Genomic DNA, 12536 nt, shown 5'->3' on the forward strand with positions numbered 1-12536 from the left:
CTCTCCAGAGACTGTTTTCTAAAAGCTGAGCTATATTCTTTTGATGCAACTGAATATCGTGACTCCTGAGTTTTTGCACACTTAAAGAAAGGCTTGACTTCCTGGTCAAGTGTTTGCTAGAAGATGAACAGTACCACAAGGAAAACCCCCTAATCAAGGGCCTGGCATCTTGTACGTGCTTAATTAGCTGCTTGCACGTCAGAATCTGAAGCCAATCAGAGTCTCTATCAGAAGCCAAAGGTTAGGTTGAAAAACAGAACCGGGTTTCCTCCCCTCTAAGCAAGCCTCTAGAACAATTCATTTCCTTTTCGGTAAAGTATGAATGCTAATTCTCACCTCATGATGTTTTTAGAAGCCTAAATAAGATAACGCAGGAAAGTTCTTCAGAAACAGTCACATTCTCTTCACATAGAAAGTTTATCATGAAAAATAAGATGAGCTGGAGGCCTCGATAAATTCTTCTATATTGTGTTCTTGTTGAAAAGTGATGAGTTTAAAAATAAACACTAGTAGGTACTATTTTGAACCCCTCAAAGTCACCATATTGAAAACCTTTTTGTTAAAATTTCTTTCCCTCTGGCTAATTTTATACTTGATTATTTTGAGGAAAATAGTAGAAAGCAAAGGAAGTCCAAACTCTTGAACAAACTTAATGTTGGATTTTGTGTTGAAAATCATGAAAAATTGATTTCTAATGTTTAGATATATTCACCCATCTTTACTAGGTGACGCTAGTGGTGGAGAAGCTGCCTGCTGATGCAGGAGACATAAGAGATTCAGGTTCGATCCCTGGGTCAGGAAGATCCCCTGGAGGAGGGCATGGCAACCCACTCCAGTATTCTTGCCTGGAAAACCCCATGGACAGAGGAGCCTGGTGGGCTGCAGTCTATGGGGTTGCAAAGAGTCAGACACGACTGAAGCAACTTAGCTCCCATGTTGTTGTGGGTGGAATATGGGGTTAGGGAATGTACTTGAAACAATTTGCCTCAATCTTCAGGTTCTCAGCCCCGTCTCTAAGCTATTTGGCCCCTCACTGCATTTTGGTGATTTATATTAAGTTAAACATACAAAATGGCTGATGTTCAACCACTTCTGATTTCCAAACATGGTAATTTCGCATGTCCAGCCTAGTATAATTTTATTGCTGTTATTGAATGGGTGCTCACTTGTTTATCCACTCAGTCTGATGTAGGCATCTGGAGGGCAGAGGTTGTATCTGATACCTAAAGGGAAGTCTAAGCTCAGATAGTGTATGATATGAAATGTACAAGTGAGGTGTCTTTACATGTGAGCTGCATATGCCATCACTGACACTGTTCATGGAGAAAATACAGAGGAAATCATAGGTGCTTAATAGTTGGGGATTCCCAAGGGTGAACTCTTCACTCCCGGGAAGGTGTTCAGCTCAAATCAAGAGGAGTCCCAGGAACTGCAGTGCCCTGGCTGTGCTGCATCGCCCTCAGGTCACCTCCTTCCTCACTCCACTTCCTTCCCTATGGCCTCACTTCCCTCTGCTGTTGTTACCACTGTGCAGTAGCTGATGATTTTGCCTGCAGCTTACTTAATTTGCCTGTATATTGTCACCCTGCTTATTTAACTTCTATGCAGAGTACATCATGAGAAATGCTGGGCTGGAAGAAGCACAAGCTGGAATCAAGATTTCTGGGAGAAATATTAATAACCTCAGATATGCAGATGACACCACATTTATGTCAAAAAGTGAAGAGAAACTAAAGAGCTTCTTGATGAAAGTGAAAGAGGAGAGTGGACAAAGCTGGCTTAAAACATTCAAAAAACTAAGATCATGGCATCCTGTCCCATCACTTCATGGCAAATAGATGGGGAAATAATGGAAACAGTGACAGACTGTATTTTCTTGGGCTCCAAAATCACTGCAGATGGTGACTGCAGCCATGAAATTAAACTATACTTGCTTCTTGGAAGGAAAGCTATGACAAACCTAGATGGCATATTGAAAAGCAGAGACATTACTTTGCTGACAAAAGTCCATCTAGTCAAAGCTATGGTTTTTCCAGTAGTCATATATGGATGTGAGAGTTGGACCATAAAAAAAGCTGAGCACCAAAGAATTGATGCTTTTGAACTGTGGTATTGGAGAAGACTCTTGAGAGTCCCTTGGACTGCCAGGAGATCAAACCAGTCAATCCTAAAGGAAATCAATCCTTAATATTCATTGGAAGGACTGATGCTGAAGCTCCAATATTTTGGCCAGCTGATGCAAAGAACTGACTCATTGGAAAAGACCCTGATGCTGGGAAAGATTGAGGGCAGGAGGAGAAGGGGACGACAGAGGATGAGATGGTTGCATAGTATTACCAACTCGATGGAGATGAGTTTGAGCAAGCTCCAGGAGCTGGTGATGGATAGGGACCAGAGAAGCCTGGTGTGCTGCAGTCCATGGGGCTGCAAAGAGTTAGACACAACTGAGCCACTGAACTGAGCTACTTAATTAGAGGAATTTAGGGTATCTTCCTGCACTGCTTTTCCAGACTTTTAAAAATCATATTCCATGATATGATAACCCATAATAGGAATGTAGTTCATATCATGACACTGTATGCTATAGTCTATTATATATTCTGTATCTATCTATATAGATATATCTGTATCATATACATATACAGCCAAGCCAGTTCCCAGCTTTGAGAAGCTCTCCATCATGTCCTTTTTGAAATGAGGATCCAGTTAAACTTGTGAAGACTTTTGTGCCTCATGGGAGAGAAGAGAAAAAATGCCAGCTCAATCTTTAAGCTTTTTATCCGTCTTAAGCAGCTGTGTGGTCTGTATTAGTTTATGTCAGGATTTGTTTTCTTATTCCTGTTCTGGAATGGCTACAGCCTAGCAAATGAGCCCCAAGATGGGGCTATGGCTTCAGTAACGAAATTCTGAAACCATATAATTAATTCTAGGTGGTAATGGCTCATTTCAGTTGCTATGGAATGTTTTAGAATAACCACAGATATCACCAGCAATCTGCTGCTGCATTCATGGATATAGCTGGGTGAGGTTATTTCTCTTTATGCCTGTTTCTTATTCCTAAAATAACTTTATGGGTTTTGTCTTCTCTATAAGCTGAGATTTAAGTTTATCAAAAATCCTATGGAAAACCATCTAATTGAATGTAGCCTAGGGATTGTGCTAGCAGAATCAGCAGCTTGGAAATACTTAGGTTTTGATCAAAACTTTTGAAATGTTTTGAAAAGAGCTATAGCACCATTAACTCAATTTTAAAATTTGGTATAAAACTTGTGTATTATTCAAATTAAGAAAAATTCTATTAGAATTAAGGAAAATATATATTACTTGCTGACTTAAGATTCAGGTAACCTACTTATATGTGACTTTACTAGTGGCTCACTGCTTTTAATTCACAGAGAATCACATATTTCCTATGAGAAAAAAAGAGACAGTTACTGCTCTCTGTAGGGCTTTATCATGTTCAAACCAGCCTGTATGCTATCTGAAAACCTGCTAATCAGAAAGGAATGAGAGGCATGAATAAGACTTTCTTACTTCGGTGACTTCTGAATGGATTCAGAATTTTGCTCAAAAGAGAGACCTGTGAATTAGCCTGCCTTCCCCTGATTTTTGAGGTGTCAAGGCTGTCAGCAGAGTATTTTGATGGGTATTGGCATCCTGTCTGCTGGGGAGAGAGCTGACTCAAGGGAGATGTGGCAGTCACAGGAAATTTCTTTTCAAAACTTGGAGAAATGCCTCACAGAGTCTGGAGTAAGGTGGGGTGTAGTGGAGGGCAGGGCAAAACATCTAGGTGATTTATCTCAGCTTCTGACCTGTTTCATACCCTTCACCCAATCATTTAATTCCTCTGCGCCTCTGGTTTCAATTGTAAAATGGCAATAATTTTCCCATTTCAAAGACCACAAAAATGGATATTATACATTTTGACAAAAGGAAGAAACTAACTGCTTTTGGCACTGAAGGCAATTGTAACAGAGAGCTGCAACAAAATTTTGAAATAACCATATTACTGAAATCAGAAAATGGATATCCAAGGCAAGTATGTATTAAAACTAGGATAAATCCTTCAGATCCAAAAAGCTTTCATTGAGAAACTTCTGTCTTCCAGCCACTTTGCGGTTTACTCTTACATGGTTGCTTAATCCTCTCAATAGTGCTGGATGGCAGCTGGTTATTGTCCTGTTTGCGATTTTTATGAATAAAGAAGCTGAGGCTCAGAGATGTGAATCTATTTGTTCTGAGTCACACAACTGGAAAGTAGCAGAACCCAAGTTCAAGTTCTCCAGTGTTGGGTCCAGCATCCTTCTCCTGTACATACCCTGTCTTTGATGAAGTATTAAAAGATGATAGAATTTCTCTATCTAAAATAAATCCCATTTCTGGGAAAAAACATAACTGAAGTACCTGTATTTAGTTTCTAAATGGTATCTGCTTCCAAATTCACTTCATTCTCTGCTGAAGGCAGCTATTCTTCAATGTGTAGATTATTCTATTGTTTCAACCTTATTGTTTCTATCAAATGCATTTGTTAATTGTTAAGAGTTTTTACTGGCACTTTTAAGCATCTGTTAACAAAACTCTTCAGGGACTTATGTGGACAATATTTTTATTCTTTTTTAAAATATGTGACTGCCTGACTTCTAGTGAGTAATCTTTGTTATGCCTATTTTAATAATTTACAACTTTTAGGTTAAGGAGTGTTTCAAGCCAGCTGGATGGCCTTCTAGTTGCCAAGCCCTGGTTGCATATACTTACGATATATTATTTAATACTTAATGGGGGTTCTGTTGCAGTTATATTGTCCCCCACAAATTATTATATCACCAAATATGCCCTCCCGTTGTTGTGAGTTAGATGTCACATTTTTGAAATCTTGTTTGAGGGCATGAAGTACTAAGGCTGTTGTTGCTTTTCCTTCCAGCTTCACAAGCAGCAGTGATGTAAACCCTCTCACCCAGGCTCTCTTTGTCTAACAACAGTTCAGACTGACTGGAGCACATTTATTGAATGGCCATTACTTGGGTGCATTAGTCAAATGCAATTGATTGTTCTAATACACCACCAGCTCAGGCGAGGTAATTGGGCTCTTTAATTGAAGATGCTACTTTAGAGGACAGAGTGTAAATCATTGAATACAAAGTCCAATAATTTTTTCACGGTAAATACAATGTGTCTATGATTGAATCCTCAGTGCAGCCAGACAACAGAGAGATAGATGGCTGATATTCATGAGCAGGCTTTGGGAGATTCCTCAGAACTCTAAGAATGATCCTATTTTTCATATTGCCTTGAAATAGTCTCACGTTTTCTGCTAGAACTTTGAATTCAGAGGGATGTTGCTATGTGTGTGCATACAAGTATATTTAAAATTACATTTAAGATTACAAGTAAAATATGAGAGAATTTATTTGAGGATACTTAGGAAGCCAAGACATTTCCACTGTCCATTTCCATTTGTTACAACCTTGGCAGAATTTTGAGACTGTACTTAGTAGAAACTATCAGAGTGCCTACAAGTCTTTCTCCTTGGCCCTTGAGCTGCTATCTTCTCTTTCCTAATCCACCCATAACATGCAGTGATTCAGCACGGAGTAAAGATATGTACAGATGCAATGGTTTAAAGTCTTCCTTATCATCACCATTGAGTTTAAAGAAAAGAATTCAACACCTGGACTATGAGCTGCTCTTTGCTCCAGCTGAGCCTGGCTCTTCCAGGCTTCATTGTTCACCCTGATGGGCTATAGCAAATCCAGACACAACCCGCTCACCCACCTGGGACGGACCTCTCAGGTCAAAGACTTCTCCCTCTTTCCTGGCTACCTGCCCCCTGGGAAACACCCCGCCAAGCGCTGGTCTGCAGCCTTGTCTTCGTTGCTACTTTTCAGCCCCGGAGAGCATTAGCTCTGAGGGACCTTCCACCTTGATTTGAGAGCAGTGAATCTTTGACCCGTTCCAAAGTTGGTGCTATGTGATTCCAAACATGCTAGAGGTCTGAGATATGAATAGATTCCTGTTATTTATTGTTCTCTCACTCTAAGATGATTACTAAGAATAGAGGCAGGTAGACTTGAAGAAACGTTGTCTGTGACCCCTCCGTGACTCAGCCAGCATTACTAATTTGCTGTGGGAGTTAGGCTTTGAATCTGTTAGAACAAATTACTGAAGTTGGTACTCTTTGCATTAGAATCTGCACTTCCAGTGAATTTACTATGCACCACCTCATGTGAAAAGCAAAGTGTAAGGTTAGAGAGGTGGTCACACAACTAGAGGCAGAAAAGTGACTGTGGTGATTTTGCCTCCATCATATTTGTCTGGGTCCTTTTTGCCCAACCTCTTAGTGCCAGAGTGGTAAAGAATCCACCTGCCAATGCAGGAGACACAGGAGATGCAGGTTCGATCCTGGGGTCGGGAAGATCCCCTGGAGGAGGAAATGGCAACCCACTCCAGTATTCTTGCCTGGAGAATTCCATGGACAGAGGAGCCTGGCGGGCTTTAGTTCATGGGTTAGCGAAGAGTTGGACAGGACCGAGCACAAGCACAAAGTTTATCAGCAACCTTTTCTCCCCCAATCATTTTCTTTTCCCTGGTCCCACTCACTCACAAAGTGATGCTGAGTGGTGCTGACAGACCCATTCACGTTCTCACCTGTTCCCTTACTTCAGGGCATTCTAATGTCCACGTGAGGTTGTATCCAGAAGGATTCTGTGTGTGCTGACTGCAGGGAATCTATTTTTAGTCTGTTCATTTCTAGGAAGGACTAAAATTACAGCTGGTGTATATGGTAACTTTCCAGATTGCAGTTTGATTATTTCTGTGGTTGACATTCAAGTTTGCATCACCTGGATGAGAAGGCTTACAAATTACATTCCCCTCTAAAATAAAGAAATCAAGTATCTTGTCAGTCAACAAGGAAAGGCCACTAGCTAGAAAAATAGGTAACCAAAATGTACAGGCAGTTCAAAAAAAAAGAAATGTAAATGGCCAATAAATATGTAAAGGGTTTCCCAGATGGCCCAGAAGTAAAAGAATCTACCTGCCATTGCAGGAGCCACAGGAGATGTGTGTTCGATCCCTGGGTCAGGAAGATCTCCTGGAGGAGGAAATAGCAACTGACTCTAGTATTCTTGCTTGGAAGATCCCATGGACAGAGCAGCCTGATGGGCTAAGTTCATAAGGTTGCAAAGAGTTGCACATGACTCAGCACACATGTATGCAAATATGTAAATACCGCTAGTAGTCAGGTAGCGCTAGAGGTAAAGAACCTGCCTGCCGATGCAGGAGATATATGTCACAGGGGTTTGATCTTTGGGTTGGAAAGATCCCCTGGAGAAGGGAATGGCAACCTGCTCCAGTATTCTTGCCTAGAGAATCCCCAGGGACAGAGAGGCCTGGTGGGCTATAGTCCATGGGGTTGCAAACAGTCAGACACGACTGAAGCCACTTAGCAGAGCACACAGCAGAGCACAATTAGAAAAACATAAAACAGCAATTAAATATGCTTTCTTTTCCCGACAGATTTGTAAAAAGAAACCGGAAATAACTGATAGATATTGAGGGTTGAGGAGGTTGTGGGAAAGCAGGTATTCTCACACTCTGTTGGCAGGGTTACAAGTATGAATCAAAATTTGTGGCTGAGTTGGCAGTATCTATAAAATTTGAAATAAAACCATTTGGGAGAACTGTTTCCAGATCTAGATACTTTCCTCCAAAAATACTTTAACATGATGGATACTCAGCCATTAAAAAAAATGAAATTTTGCCATTTACAACAACAGGGATGGACTTGGAGGGTATTATGATTAGTCAAGTAAGTCAGAGAAAGACAAATACTGTATGTTTTCACTTACATGTGGAATCTAAAAATAAAAGATGAATGAATATAACATAACAGAAACAGACCCACAGATACAGAGAACAAACCAGTGGTTACAAGTGAAGAGGTGTGAGACAAAGGTAGGGGATTAAGAAGTTCAAGCTACTAGGTATAAAATAGGATACAAGGATATAATGTACAGTACAGGGAATATAGCCACTATTTTACAGTAACTTTCTATCAAGTGTATAGAAATAAAAATAAAATATTGAATCACTGTGTCCTAAACATGAAGCTAAAATAGTATTGGATGTTAACTATAATTCAGGAAAAGAAAAACAAAAACAAAAAAACACACATATTCACAAAGATATTTATTTGAGTCTTTTTTTCAGTATTGTTTGTAATAGTGCATCACTGGGAAAGCCCTAAGTGTCCAGCAGTGGAGGACTGGTTAACTAAATTAAAATTATCCATAACTTGAAATACTGTGGAGCAGTTTCAGAAGCTAAAGATCTGTATGTAGTGATATAGAAGGGTCTTCAGGCCATATTGTTAATTTAAAAACAGGGAGCTGCAGGACAGTGCGTGCTGATGTGATTCCATGTACTTTAAAAATGAGCCTGAAGCCATGGATTGGTATGGATACTTAGATATGTAAGCAAATGCACAAAGTTCTGGAATGATATATACTAGACTATTAACAGTGGAGCTGGCCAGAGGGGTTGGGGTGAGGAGGTAAAGTGATACTATTACTTTTTACTCAGCATACTTCTGATCATTTGATTTTTTAAATAATGAGAATGTATTATTTGTATAACTCATCAAACATACATAAAAATAGGGAGGTTGCAACTAGGTTTTCTGGGAAAAGTACACTGAATTGCTTCCCAAAGAGGCTATTCAGGAAACCAAAGGTGGGTGTAATGGAAGTTTTTCCCTTTTTATTTTGGTAGTGGTTGGTTTATTTATATAACGAAGCGAGAGAGGTTGTTTTTTTTTCCATATACTTTTTTGGAAAACATACCTGCATAGCCTGAAGATGGGGGAAGGGCATTATACACAGCTGGTCAAGGCAGCTACATACCAGTATATTGAAGAGAGTGTGCGAAACTCATATTCCCTTGCTGACCAGAACCAGAGACTCCCATCATTAAATATGGGAAACCTAAGCGTTACTCACGCTGTACTGTCTACCTCCCTGCCTGCCGCCCCCGGAGCTTTGCTGGACTTAGGGCTCAGGGAAGCTTAGGGAGGCTCAGGGGTCAGGGCTATTGTTAGTTTCACTAGTGCTCACACTCTTTAAAAAGTACGGGTCTAGGCTGCTAACTACCAGGCATAACACTGCATCTTCCTTGACACCAGACTTTCCTTCCATAAGTGCACATTGTGCAGTAATTCACTGTTGATAAGTCTGTCTTCCTCCTTCCCCGTTAGCTTCTTCGGTGCAGGAGTTGTGTTTGTTCATCTTTGTGTCCTCAGCACCCTGTACAGTGTCTTGACACACAGCTGATGCTCAAGAAATGTTGGTGGAATGAATGATGGAAAGCCTGAATTCCAAATGACTAATTGATAAGTAAACTTTGGAAAAGTGAGGTTTCCTCTGGTTGGCTGTACGAGGCCAACAGTTAGAAACCAGCACAGTGGACTCTTAGCCAAATGGCCCCTTGGCTCCATGTGTTGACTTTGGACTGAATAGCCTATGTTCGAATCCTGAAACTACCCCTAACAAGCTGGTGACTTGGGCAAATTTCTTAAACTCCCCGTGTCTCAGTTTTCTCATCGGTGAAATCAAGAGACCAAAATAATCTACCTTGTGCTCTGGTTGTTAGGATTCAGTGAGACAATTAATGCAGAACTTCAACAGCAAAGCCTGGGCACACAGACAGATTCATGCATTGTTCATCTGTAGCAATTGATATTGTCCAGAACCTTTGAGACATGAGTCATTCTAGTTGGTCACATTGTCCAAATACCCCTTCTAAACACTCAGGTGTTTCTTATGTTGCTGCTGCTGCCACTGCTAAGTCGCTTCAGTCGTATCCAACTCTGTGCAACCCCATAGACAGCAGCCCACCAGGCTCCCCCGTCCCTGGGATTCTCCAGGCAAGAACACTGGAGTGGGTTGCCATTTCCTTCTCCAATGCATGAAAGTGAAAAGTGAAAGTGAAGTCGCTCAGTCGTGTCTGACTCTTCGCGACCCCATGGACTGCAGCCTACCAGGCTCCTCCATCCATGGGATTTTCCAGGCAAGAGTACTGGAGTGGGGTGCCATTGCCTTCTCCATTCCTTATGTTACTAATTTTTAAATATATATTTTAAAAGTGGATTCTATTCCCGAAACACAGTGATGAGCATCTTGATGTTTACCTGGAGAGCGTGATCCTCGGCAGGCATTATTGTCCGGTGTGGAGCACAGAAGTACTGGGAGCTTGTGGATGGGTGTGTGGGTGTCATGGCTCCCAGCGGCTCTGCTCTTTGCTTCTGCTTCCTAAATGGTCAGCTGTCAGTTCTTACTACTCACAATGGCCCGCTTTTAGCCTTTTCTCTCACCTTTATAATTTTCTTCTCTAATATGATGTGTTCTTGGGAATCAGACAACCAAGCATGTTTTACTTGTATAGGAGCTACTCGATGAGGCTTATTGAGCTCTTTAATGACTAAATTGAGTGACTTTTGTAACTTGTGTTATCTGGTTATCTCCTATTTGACATCAATAATCAGTAGATTTAAGACAGATGAAGTCCTTGCCATCCATGAAAACACTTCATTCTCTATCCTATTCTACAGTTTTAGCTGGAAAGCAACATAATGCCCTTGCACTGGACTAGAGCTTGTAGCACTTCTCCAAACAGAAGGAAGCAGCCTGTGCTGCTGGGTTCATGTCCTGAACCAGCCACTCAGTTTCTCCTTTTCTAACAAGGAGCGTAAGACTTGCTCTCAGTTGTCAGTGGGGTTTACATATGATACTATGTGTTAATATAAGTGAAAAGTGAAAGGGAAGTCGCTCAGTCGTGTCCGACTCTTAGCAACCCCATGGACTGCAGCCTTACCAGGCTCCTCCATCCATGGGATTTTCCAGGCAAGAGTACTGGAGTGGGTTGCCATTGCCTTCTCCCAATATAAGTGAAAGGGCTTTGTTATTCTAAAGTGCTGAAATTTTATAGCTAGCATTGCTATTACTCCAGCACATTTGCAGTTTATTTTTTTTAATTGTACTTCCGTGGATCTGGATTGAGAGAGAATACTGTGTGTGCCTTATCAGAGAAATTCATCAGTGGCCTCTCAATAAAGTACCTTCATTTAAAATATTTTATGAAACTTTGTGAAGCTGCTGTTTAATGGATCACAGAAAACGGTGGGCAAAAGGTAATGAAAATAGCCACCCTGTGGTGGTCAATGAACCGAGAAGAGGGGGAGAGATTCCTTATTCCAGTAGATTTTGCTGATAAACTCTTTGGTATATACAGATGGGAAAGTGTTAAAAATATGTTTGTGGTGTGTTCATGGGTTTCAATAAGGGGCTGTTGATAATTAAGTAGATCTAGTATTTTTCTTCTAAATGTATATTAAATTTCTCAAATTAGATTTATTAGATTGATTTCTGCCATGGTGTGCACAGTGTGAAATGCTTAGAGAATATTTAGCTAATATTCTTTTCCCCTCTATTTCAGACTTGTTTTAGCTGACACTTTTCTCCTCTCTCTCATATTTACTTCTTAGTCTCTTTCAACCTTTATGGGTATCCACCTGAAATGAATTCCTCTTTGCATTCCTGTGTCCTCTGCATGTGTGCTAAGTCACTTCAGTCATGTCCAATGCTTTTCAACCTTATGACCTGTATCCTGCCAGGCTCCTCTGCCCACGGCATTCTCCAGGCCAGAATACTAAAGTGGGTTGCCATGCCCTCCTCCAGGGGATCTTCCCAACCCAGGGATTGAACCTGCATCTCATGTCTCCTGAGTTGGCAGGTGTGTTCTTTACCACAGGTGCCACCTGGGAAGCCCCCTGTGTCCTCTGGGGCTGGCTAAACCCATGGATACCTTGAGTATAGACCCAGTTTTGCCTTCTTTATATAGTTAATGAGCCTGGCTCAGGGCCTCTTTAACTGCTGTTTAATGGCGTGCAGGACTTTGGAGTGATTCTAAGGCTAAAATTCATGTATCTGAAAGATAAGGTTTAATTTCAACCACAAGGAAATTAATAAGTGCACTGCGAGAAGTTGCCAGAGGAGGAGGAAGTAGGAGGCCACGTGATATGAGGGAAGAATCTAGAATCTCAAGGTCTGCGCTTATATCTTCATCCTCTGGTTTATAACCGTGTGAGTCACTTAACAATGTGCAGGTCCCTTCTTCTCTGAGATGCATTTTTCATCGGCAAAAATAAGGATATCTGTGCTGTTAATAACTGTATTGTAAGGTTGAGTAAAGTTTAAATGAGGTAACATGTGAAGGTGCTTTACAGATTATAAGGTTCTAGCAAATATTATCCTCATTATCATCACCACTATCACCAGCTCCATCATCGTCATGGTAACTGTTGTTAGGAGCCATAAACTAGATCCAAGAGTTCTGAAGTGCTGCCTACTTGGAGCACCAGACTGTTTTCCTGCCTTTAGTTGCTCTGTGTCAAATTGTTGTACTTACTCATATTATATCATTAAATCTTGACTTTATTAACTGCTAATTATTTGATGACTTGGAAGGATGGAGTTGGGGCAGGG

The 12536-nt window shown here is 40.9% G+C and overlaps 1 protein-coding gene across 4 annotated transcripts in view; it reads left to right on the forward strand.

Moving 5' to 3' along the window:
• RAPGEF4 (Rap guanine nucleotide exchange factor 4) overlaps nt 1-12536 on the forward strand; it is a 334333-nt gene that overhangs the window by 133013 nt on the left and 188784 nt on the right. The window contains exon 1 of one of the 4 annotated variants that reach the window (XM_070358494.1): nt 10893-11182. The exons of the other annotated variants lie outside the window; for them this stretch is intronic. The gene's annotated coding sequence lies outside the window, so the exon portion shown is untranslated. Of the gene's footprint in view, nt 1-10892; nt 11183-12536 lie in introns of those variants that run through there. 4 annotated transcript variants of the gene reach the window in all.

The sequence above is a fragment of the Bos mutus genome, chromosome 2, assembly GCF_027580195.1.
Source record: "Bos mutus isolate GX-2022 chromosome 2, NWIPB_WYAK_1.1, whole genome shotgun sequence".
NCBI classification, from domain to species: domain Eukaryota; kingdom Metazoa; phylum Chordata; class Mammalia; order Artiodactyla; family Bovidae; genus Bos; species Bos mutus.